The sequence below is a fragment of the Papio anubis genome, chromosome 7 (assembly GCF_008728515.1).
Source record: "Papio anubis isolate 15944 chromosome 7, Panubis1.0, whole genome shotgun sequence".
In the NCBI taxonomy this organism is placed as follows: domain Eukaryota; kingdom Metazoa; phylum Chordata; class Mammalia; order Primates; family Cercopithecidae; genus Papio; species Papio anubis.
In genome coordinates, this window is record NC_044982.1 from 760285 (window position 1) to 770470 (window position 10186).

The following is a 10186-nucleotide window of genomic DNA, read 5'->3' on the forward strand; positions in this document are numbered from 1 at the left end:
TCACCCACTGAATTAACGTAGACGTGTGGTTCCTGTGTCCCTTCCAGGGGTGGTTCAATAACTCCATTTCAAAATGCCATTTCCAGAAGACACCCCTATGCTATGATTTTGTAAAAAGCACATTGTAACTTGTGGCCAGGCACAGTGGCTCACACCGGTAATACCAGCACTTTGAGAGGCCAAGGCAGGTGGATCACCTGAGGTCAGGATGGCCAGCATGGCGAAACCCCATCTCTACCAAAAAATACAAAAATTAGTCAGGCGTGGCGGTGCACACCTGTAATTCCAGCTACCCTGGAGGCTAAGGCAGTAGAATTGTTACAACCCAAGAAGCAGAGGTTGCAGTGAGCCAAGATCCTGCCGCTGCACTCTAGCCTGGGCGACAGAATGAGACTGTGTCTCAAGAATGAATGAATGAATGAATGAATGAATGAATGAATGAATGAATGAGCAAAGCACATAGTAACTTACAAGACGTGCAATTTTCTGACTCTATGATACATTGGCAACCTCCTTACATCTAGGCGGGTTCGATGCAGCAAATGTGTTCTTTTAAAAGGTCAGGGGACGGTCAAGAGCAGCTTTTTCATGTGTTACGCACAGGCCTTCTAGAAAGGGCTGGTAAAGGGTGGTGGGCATGTCCAGTGGGACAAACGCGGAAGGTTCTTCTCTGTCTCTCCCCATCCGTGTCAAGGTCTGGTAGAAGAATGATAACCATCCGGGGGCCGCTCCCTATTCCCCACATCATCTTCCAGGACTCTGCTTACCTTTCTTGCCCTAAGGCCTTTGTCCCTTGTCAGGACTGGGTGGGTCTCTTCCAACTGGGACAGGAGTTACCCCGAGATTCCGAGCTTCGGCGCTGAATGGCCAGAAGAGAAGGAGGCGCTAAGTCCTAACCCCGCTTCCTGGCGACTCGGGCGTCTCTGGACCGCGCACGCCCCAGCTGCCCCCTGGCATCCCCGGATCCCCCACGTCCTGCTGGCCCCGACGCGTCCCCGGTCCGCCCATGTCCCATCAGCCCTGCGCCTTTCGGACCGCCCACTTCCCAGCAGCCCCCGCGCATCTCTGTCGCAGCTGCCCCCGTGCTTCCCGCCCCGCCACGCCCACCCAGAGGTGCTGGGTCCCTGTAGCTCAGCGGGGACTTCCTTTACATTGCGCAGGTTTGGGGCTGGAGACCTGGAATCTGCGGGGTCCTGGCTAGGAGAGGCCGCCGCTGCCTTCAGTTTCCCAAGGTGGGCAGAGAGGTTCCCGCTGCTTTGAGGTCAGGGCTTCTGGGTGGCGGCCACAGCGAAGGCTCCAGTGTCTGCAGGCAGAAGCCAGGCCTGTCTGGGGGCCCCCGGCTCATCTGCAGTTCAGGCCGGAGGGTCCAGTGAGCTGACCTTGCACTGCTTCTCACGACGCGCCCAGTGTCACTGCACAAAGGCGGCACAGCTCACCTGGACCTCAGGTCTCTATTGTAGAGAGAAGCTTTGAGAAATGTCTTATCTACTCAGTGCTACAAATAGAAAAATCGAATGCAAGCTCCTCTACCCGTTGACATGTTATGCCGTTAATGTATTCTGGAGCCCTCCCTTTATCCCCACACCTATCCCAAAGCCTTCGTTTATCCCCAGGCCTATCCCAGATCCTCCATTTATGTCACTAACAATGAATTTTGTGTTATTTTAAAATATAATTTTAATAGACAAATAATAATTGTAAATATTCATGAGGTACATAGTGATGTTTTGATACATATAGTGTATAGGATTCAGATTAGGATAATTAACATATCCTTCATCTCAAACTTTTTTAAATTGGGAACACTCAATATCCTTTAACTATTTGATACCACATGCTATTATTAATTATATTTATACCACAGTGGTAAAGAACATTATAATCTCAACCCTCCTACCTAACTCTAATGTTGTATTCTTTTACAAATCTCTGCCTATCTTGCCCTCTTCCCCCACACTTTCCAGCCTCTAGTATCCTCTGTTGTAATCTTTACTTCTATGAAACTGATCTTTTTGCTTCCACGTATGAGTGAGAAAACAAAGTGTGTTACTTTCTGTTCCTGGCTTATTTTATTTTGCATAATGTCCTCTAGTTCCATCCTCATTGCCACAAATGACAGGATTTCCCTTCTTATGGATGATAGTATTTCATCATGTATCTGCACCACACTATCTTTAACCATTCATCTCTTTTCCAACACCTGGTTTGATTTCATATCTTGGCTCTTGTGAAAGGTCCTGCCATATACATCTGGGTGCAGAAATCTCTGATATAATGATGTTCTTTGGATCAATTTGCAGTAGTGGAATTGCTGGATCATATAGTAGTTGTGTTTGCAGTTTTCTGAGGTACCTCCACACTGCTCTCCATAGTGACTGTACTAGTTTACATTTTCTCCAACAACGCATAAAAGTTTTCTTTTCTCTGAATCCTTACCAGCATTTGTTAGTGTTTATTTTTCTTTTTTGATAACAGACATTTTAACTGAGGTGAGATGATACCTTCTACCATTCTGCAGGTTGGTTGTTCACCATGTTGATTATTTCATTTTCTGTGCAGATTTTTAGTTCAGTTAAATCCCATTTGTCTATTTTTGTTTTCATTCCAGTTGCTTTTGAAGTCTTAGTCTCATATATATATATATTTTTTTTGCCTAGGTCAATTATCCTTTTTCCTACATTTTCTTCAAGTATTTTTATAGTTTCAGTTTATACATTTAAATATCGCATCCATATTCAGTTAATTTTTGTCTATGGTGAGATAGAAGTCTGGTTTTCTTCTTCTACATGTGGATATCCAATTTTCCCAGCACCACTTACTGAATACAGGGTTGTTTCTCCAATGTATATTTTTTCCAGTTTTGTCAAAGAACAGTAGGTTGTACACATTTAGCTTTATTTCTGGGCTCTGTATGCGGTTACATTAATCTTTTTTTTTTTAAATACCAGTATTAAGCTGTCTTTCTTGCTATATCTGTGTAGTACAATTTGAAGTCAAAGAATGTAGTACTTCCAGCTTCGTTTCTGTTTCTTAGGATTGCTTTTGCTATTTAGGCTTTTTTGATTCTGTATAAATTTTAGGATATTAAAAAATATATAGAATCAATTATTTCGTTTCCTTGATAGAAATTGCGTTGAATCTATATATTGCTTTGGGCAGTGTATTAGTCTATTTTGCATTGCTATAAATTAATAATTGAGGTTAATTTATAAGAAAAGAGACTTATTTGTCTGACAGTTCTGCAAGCTGTATGAGAAGCATGGCACCAGCATCTGCTTCTTGTGAGGGTCTCAGGAAACTTACAATCATGGTGGAAGGCAAAGGGGAAGCAGGCTATGTCACGTGGTGAAAGGGGGAGCATGAGAGAGAAGGAAGGTTGCCAGAGACTTTTGAACAATCAGATGTCACATTAGCTAATACATAAACAATTAACTAATTACCATAGGGTGGACACCAAGCCATTTCTGAAGAACCTTTCCCCATGACCCAAAACCTCCCTATTTTATGCAAATAGTATTGAATCTGTAAATTGCTTTGGACAGTATGACAATTTTTACAATATTGATTCTTCCAATCCATGATCATGAAATGTTTTCCCATTTATTTGTGTCATTTATTATTTGTTTCTGCTGTGTTTTGTAGTTCGCCTTGTAGAGATCTTTCAATTGTTTGTTACCTGTGTTTCCAGGCATTTCACTTTTTGTGTGTGAATACTGTAAATGGGTTAGGATTGTATTCTTGATTTCACTCTCAGCTTGGAAGTAGTTGGGGTATAGAAATGCTAGTGATTTTTGTACATTGATTTTGTATCCAGACACTTTACCAAAGTTGTTTATCTATTCTAGAATTATTTTGGCAGAGACTTTATAATTTTCTAGGCATAGAATTATATCATCAGTTTGGATAGACACATTGACTTCTTTTCCTATTCAGATGCTGTATTAGCCCATTTGCACACTGTAAAGAAACACCCCAGACTGTGTAACTTATAAAGATTTTTAATTGTCTCATGGTTCTGCAGGCTGTGCAGGTAGCATGGCTGGGGAGGCCTCAGGAACCCAACAATCATGGCATAAAAGGAAGCATCATGTCTTACACGGCTGGAGCAGGAGAAAGACAGTAGGGAGGTGCCACGTACCTTGAAACCAGATTTCCTGAGGGCTCTATCATGAGAGCAGCCCAAGAGAGGGAAACCCATTCCCATGACAGAATCACCTTTGTCCAGATACCACTTCCAACACTGGGAATTACAATCTGTCATGAAATTTGGGTGGGGACACAAATACAAACCGTATCAGCTCCCCTTTATTGTTGCTATTGCCTGGTTGCTCTGACTAGGATTTCCAGTGCTATGTTCAATAGGAGTGGTGAGAGGACATCCTTGTATTGTTCAGGTTCTTAAGGGGTTTGAGCTTTTGCTGATTCAGTATAATGTTGACTGTTGGCTTGTCATCGATGGCTCTTAGAATTTTGTGGGGTTTATTTGATACCCAGTCTATTGAGAGTTTTTATTATGAGAGGATGTTGGATCCTATCAAAGCTTTCTCAGCATCTATTGAGATAATCATATGGCTTTTGCTTTTATCCTGCTTACATGATGAATCAGTTACTGATCTGTGGATGTTGAATGACCTTGCCTTCCAGGGCTAAAGCCCACTTGATCACGATGTATCACATTTTAAAGTGCTTCTGGATTCTATTTGCAAGTATTTTGTTGAGAACTTTTAGGTCTATGTTCATCAGGAATATTCATCTCATATTTTCTTTTTAAATTAAGTGTCTTTCCCTGATTTTGCATGCTAACAACACTCAGTGAAGAAAGGACAGTCTCCTCAATAAATGATGTAAAAACTAAAAATCCAATTGTAAAATCAATAAAATTAGACCTTCTGTAACACCATATACAAAAATCAACTAAAAATGAACATAACCTGAAGCCATAAACTCATAGAAAACATGGAAAAAACTTTCTGTCATTGATTCAGAAATGATTTATTTGAATTTAATACCAAAAGCAGAGGAAAAACTATGTGAAATTATTTAACTGACAAAAAGTTCTAGCTACATTTATAAATAACCCATACAACTCAATAGCAAATATCAAATGACCTGATAAAAAGGGCAAAAACCTGGATAGATTTATTTTCAGAGACACACACATGAAAGGAGAGCATAAATATTCTCAACATTACTAATTATCAGAGCAATTCAAATGAAAAGCACACTGAGATGTCACCTTTCACCACTTAAAATGGCTATTATCATCAAGACAAAAGAGAATAAATGTTAGCAAGAATGTGATGAAAAGGGTATCCTTACATGGTGTGGTAGGATTGGTTTCTCAATAAATTGAAAAATAAAGCTATCATATGATCTAGTGATCCCACTTTTTATTACATATTCAAAGGAAATAAAATTATGATGTCATGCCGGGTACGGTGGCTCACCCCTGTAATCCCAGCACTTTGGGAGGCTGAGGCGGGCGGATCACGAGGTCAGGAGATAGAGACTATCCTGGCAAACATTGTAAAACCCCGTCTCTACTAAAAATACAAAAAAAAAAAAGAAATTAGCCAGGCGTAGTGGCGGGCGCCTGTAGTCCCAGCTACTCGGGAGGCTGAGGCAGAAGAATGTATTGAACCCAGGAGGTGGAGCTGTCAAACACATGTTCTCTGCAAGGTAATTTATAAAAGTATAAATTTGTAAAATAATTTAATGACCATAATTGATTAATGTATAAATAAAATGTGTGTACATAAAACTGAATTTCATTCACCTTGAAAAGAAGGAAATTCTCACATTTGCAACAACACAGGTGGGCCTGGAGTATGTGGAATAAGCCAGATGCATAAAGACAAATGGTTTATGATCTCATTTACATGTGGGACCTCAAATATCCAAGCTCTTGAAAGCAGAGAGTAGAATAGTGGGTCCCAGGATCTGGGAGGAGAGGGAAATCAGGTGATGTTGGCTAAACTGTACAGAGTTTCAGTTGTGCACGTTGAAAGAGTTCTGGAGATCTGATCTACAGCAGTGTTCCTGTATTTAATACTGTATTGTAAAAGTGATTTTCGTTAAAAGGGTAGATCTTAGGTGTTCTCATCAGACACACACATATACACACACATAGTATATTAAAAAACAAAAATGGTAGCTCTGTGAGAAGATTGTTATGCAAATTACCATGACTGTGATGAGTATTTTACAATGTATATCTGATATGGTTTAGATCTGTGTCCTCTCCCAATCTCATGTATTATAATCCTCAATTGTGAAGGTGGGACCTCGTGGGAGATGAGTGGGTCATGGGGTGGGTCTTTTATGTATGATTTAGAACCAACTCCTGGTTCTATTCTCACAACAGTACATGAGTTCTCACAAGATCTGCTTGTCTAACAAAGTGTAGACACCACCCCCGCTCCCCGGCACCGTCCTACGGGCTTCGGCTCTGGCCATGTAATGTGCCTACTCCCCTTTGTCTTCTGCCATAATTCTAACTTTCCTGAGTCTCCTCAGAAGGAGAAGCCACTGCACTTCCTGTAAAGCCTGCAGAACTTTGAGCCAATTAAATATCTTTTTTTAATCAATCAGTCTCAGGCATTTCTTTATACCAGTGTACGAATGAACTAATACAACATCAAAACATCAAGCGGGGCATCTTAAACATATATTATTAAAATATTTTAATCATACCTCAATGCAACTGAAAAAATTTAAACTTACTCTTAGAATAAATACATACTTTAGGCTGGGCGCAATGGCTCATACCTGTAATCCCAGCACTTTGGGAGGCCGAAGTGGGCAGATCATGAGGTCAGGAGATGAGACCATCCTGACTAACACGGTGTAACCCCCTCTCTACTAAAATTACAAAAAATTAGCCTGGCGTGGTGGCGGGCACCTGTATTCCCAGCTACTTGGGAGGCTGAGGGAGGAGAATGGTGTGAACCCTTGAGGCGGACCTTGCGGTGAGCTGAGATCACGCCACTGCACTCCAGCCTGGGTGACAGAGTGAGACTCGGTCTCAAAAAACAAAAACATATATATATATATGCATATATGTATACACACATCAGACACACACATATACACACACGTAGTAGATTTAAAAAAAATAAAATGGTAGCTTGGTGAGGAGATGGATATACAAATTACCTTGACTATGATGAACATTTTACAATGTATATCTGATGTGGTTTGGGTCTGTGTCCTGTCCCAAATCTCATATTGTATTATAATCCTCAATTGTGAAGGTGGGACCTGATGGTCCCTTTATATTTATATAAATAAATATACTTCATATTTTTTCAATAAAAATGAGAGAACATAGGAAAATTTACAGCAAGATGTTTGTAACAGCTCCGCTTATAATATTCACAAACTGGAAATAAATTTAAAGTTCATTGACAGGAAAATAAATCATTGTCATTTATTTACTTAATGGACTGATTTAGATATAAAATCTCTCTCATTTCTCTCTTTCTCTCCATACATACAAGAAAACTTTGAGGTTTCATATCAGAGTCAGTCCATTAATTGAATAAATGACAATATGTTGATCTAATTTAATACATTAAATAGCATGAATTAACCTCAAAAATAGAAAAGTAGCCCCTTACTAATAAAAGGTCTATAATGTTTGATTAAATTTCTATGAAGTTCAAAATAGAAAAAAATTAGATCTATAGTGTCAGAAATCAAAACCTTTCCCCCATGTAGGAGTGGACCGCAGGCACAGAGAAAGATGTGTTGTGGGTATGGACTTGCTCTTTAGGCTACCTTAGGTGTTGGGGACAAGGGTATTCACATTTGCCAGAAACTCTCTAGTGATATATTTCAGATCTATGAATTTTTTTCTTATGTGTAAATTTTATCTCATAAAAAAAGTGAATAGTTTAAAATTCACCAAATAGTACAAGTAATATTAAAACCCTATCCAAAATATGAACATTAGTACATGAATTAATAAAGTGCATTCAAGCACACCTACTAAAGTTAAATACTAGAAATCAAAAATATGGTAACACCTGAAACTTAATAATTAATAAGCACACATTTCATATAGAAGGAAAAAATAGTCAAGACATGTGGAACATGTATTTTTTCAATCAAATGTCACTAAATTATTTATACAATATTTTAAACTGTGTAATTAGTATAAATTACTAATATTTTGTGTGATATTACAACTGAGAACAACTTTAAAAGAAAAAAGGATATTTGAGAGCACATAAACTAAATTGAATGTATTTTCAATGTTGGTTCAACTATTATACTGCTAATAATGCCCTGGTTTTGATTGGGGCTTTGGAAAAAAATAATTCTTTTTTTTATTGAACAAATATTTATTAAGCAAATACCTTGCGTCAGGCATTGTGCTAGGCACCCTCACTGTGTGCTGTTCCCACACCACAATCATCTGCTTAGAAATTAAAACCAAGAGAAGGAATATTGTCGCAACCATACAAATTGGGGGGCAGGGGGCAATATCGTGGATGGAGGCGATTCCTAGGCCAGAAAATACACCCACCAGAAACCTGTTTTCTATCTCTTGATAAGTCTCCATTAAGCAATTGTTTCAAAGCATCCTAGCGCCATCTGGTCTCACAAACACACTTGGGACTCACGGTCGGGTGGTGAGCCTTGTCTAGCCCTCGTTACTGGTGCCCAGCTTGGAGAGGCCTGGGCGGAAATCACGCACGTCATGGATCTTCCTGTCCAGCACCTCCAGGAAGCTCTTCACCTCCACCTCCAGGGGTCGCTGTCGGGATTCTCTCCTCAGCCTCTGTCTTTAGGGAACGCGCTTTGTCTTCCTGGTTTTGATTCTCTCTCTGCCGCCTCCATCTTCTCAGAGACACACTCGCGCTCTGACCTGAGCTGAGGTGTGAGTTCACTTTGTTTCCGGAGCTCTTCCAGCTCTGCCTCCTGTTCTCGGAGCTCGGCCTCCAGCTCCTCCATCCTCCTCCTCAGCTGCGTGTTCTTCTCCTTCTCTCTGTGGATGTCACGGCCTCTTCCTCTGCTCCGCGCTGGCCGCCGACTCCTGCAGCGCCGTGGGCAGCCGGGCGTCGCTCTCCCGCCGGGTCTGCAGCTCCATCTCCCACCTCTTCCCGTGGGCAGCGCCCTGCGTCCTGGCCGCCTTCAGCTTGTGGTTCCCAGACTGCAGGTGCCTGTCGGCTGCAGCGGCGTGCGAGGCCTTTTCATCGTCCATCCCGTTGACACTGGTTGCCAGAGTAGAAGAATCCACACCAGGATTCTTAGGGTTGATTACTCGAGGGCTCCATTTTCTCCTGGTTCTTGTCTTTGGCTGTCTTGGCCGCTTCTTCCACCTCCTGGAATTTCTCTGCAAACTTTGTCGGCTGCTGCTCAGAGGAAAACCCCAAACCAAACACCGTGTTGGCTCTGCTGTCGGCCCACTGCCTAGACTTCTGTGACATGTTGGTGAAGGTCGTGTTTGGTGTGATTGTGCTGTTTATGGTCACCTTGGCTCCGTCCACACTGACGATCCGATAGCTCTTCCTTGTGACATCATACAAGCAGGAAACAGTGACCGCCTATTACTTGCAGGCATCCAGTTCTTCTTGGTGTTGGGGTCAATCGGGAAGACCTGTGCTCGGCACATGTTAAAAATCACTCAGGAGCTATCTTGAAACTAGAGTTTGGAGGAGATGGTAACTCTATAGGTTGTCCTGGGATGTACTGGCTGTTAAAATTTGGTGCCTTTTGGCCGGGCGCGGTGGCTCACGCCTGTAATCCCAGCACTTTGGGAGGCCGAGGCGGGCGGATCACAAGGTCAGGAGATCGAGACCATGGTGAAACCCCGTCTCTACTAAAAATACAAAAAATTAGCCAGGGGTGGTGGCGGACGCCTGTAGTCCCAGCTACTGGGGAGGCTGAGGCAGGAGAATGGCGTGAACCCAGGAGGCGGAGCTTGCAGTGAGCCGAGATCGTGCTACTGCACTCCAGCCTGGGCGACAGAGCGAGACTCCATCTCAAAAAAAAAAAAAAAAAAAAAATGGGTACCTTTCTTTGTTAGCTCTTGTCCACCAAAGATTAAGGTCTGTGATACACATATATTAATTTCTGCAACAAATTGCGAGGAAATAGTTAATAAGAATATCGATTATGTCCATGTTCCACTGAAAAGAACAATCACACAGGGATATGCAGGGATGAAGGGGAAGCCAGA

The 10186-nt window shown here is 41.7% G+C and overlaps 2 pseudogenes; both read right to left on the reverse strand.

The window, feature by feature from the left end:
* LOC101003069 overlaps positions 1-965 on the reverse strand; it is a 41409-nt pseudogene extending 40444 nt beyond the window's left edge.
* Positions 966-8430: 7465 nt separating this feature from the next.
* On the reverse strand, positions 8431-9625 carry LOC116275673 (annotated as a pseudogene).
* Positions 9626-10186: the final 561 nt, after the last annotated feature.